Below are 548 nucleotides of genomic sequence, written 5' to 3' on the forward strand. Positions count from 1 at the left end.
GGATGTCTCTTGGTGCCCTCTGAACTATTGTAAAGTATTTCTTACTGGACTGTATTCTAGTACTAATTCCCCATAATTCAGTCTTGAATACTACAACTCAGCATTTCTCTTATATCCTCTGATCACAGTCTTGCATAAAGCCCTTCAGTAAATAATATAGACCTATATTTACTAAGTAGCTTTAAATTACAGTAGTAATTAACTATCTCACTTGAGTTGTAGAAAAACCAAAAAGAAGTTACATGTCAGTGCTATAAAAAAATCATCTACACTGGAATGTTTATAGCAGCACAATTCACAATTGCAAAGATGTGGAAACAACCCAACTGCCCATCAGTATATGAGTGGATTAATAAAATGTGGTGTATGTATACCATGGAGTTCTACTCAGCCACAAAAAACAATGGTGATATAGCACCTCTTGTATTATCCTAGATAGAGCTGGAACCCATTCTACTAAATACTTGGAAGTATCATAAGAATGGAAAAACAAGCACCACATGTACTCACCATCAACAGGTAGTTTTGAATGCACTTAAAATTTCTGA

This window comes from Propithecus coquereli, unplaced genomic scaffold (genome assembly GCF_000956105.1).
Source record: "Propithecus coquereli isolate 6110/MARCELLA unplaced genomic scaffold, Pcoq_1.0 Scaffold14, whole genome shotgun sequence".
Taxonomy (NCBI): Eukaryota; Metazoa; Chordata; class Mammalia; order Primates; family Indriidae; genus Propithecus; species Propithecus coquereli.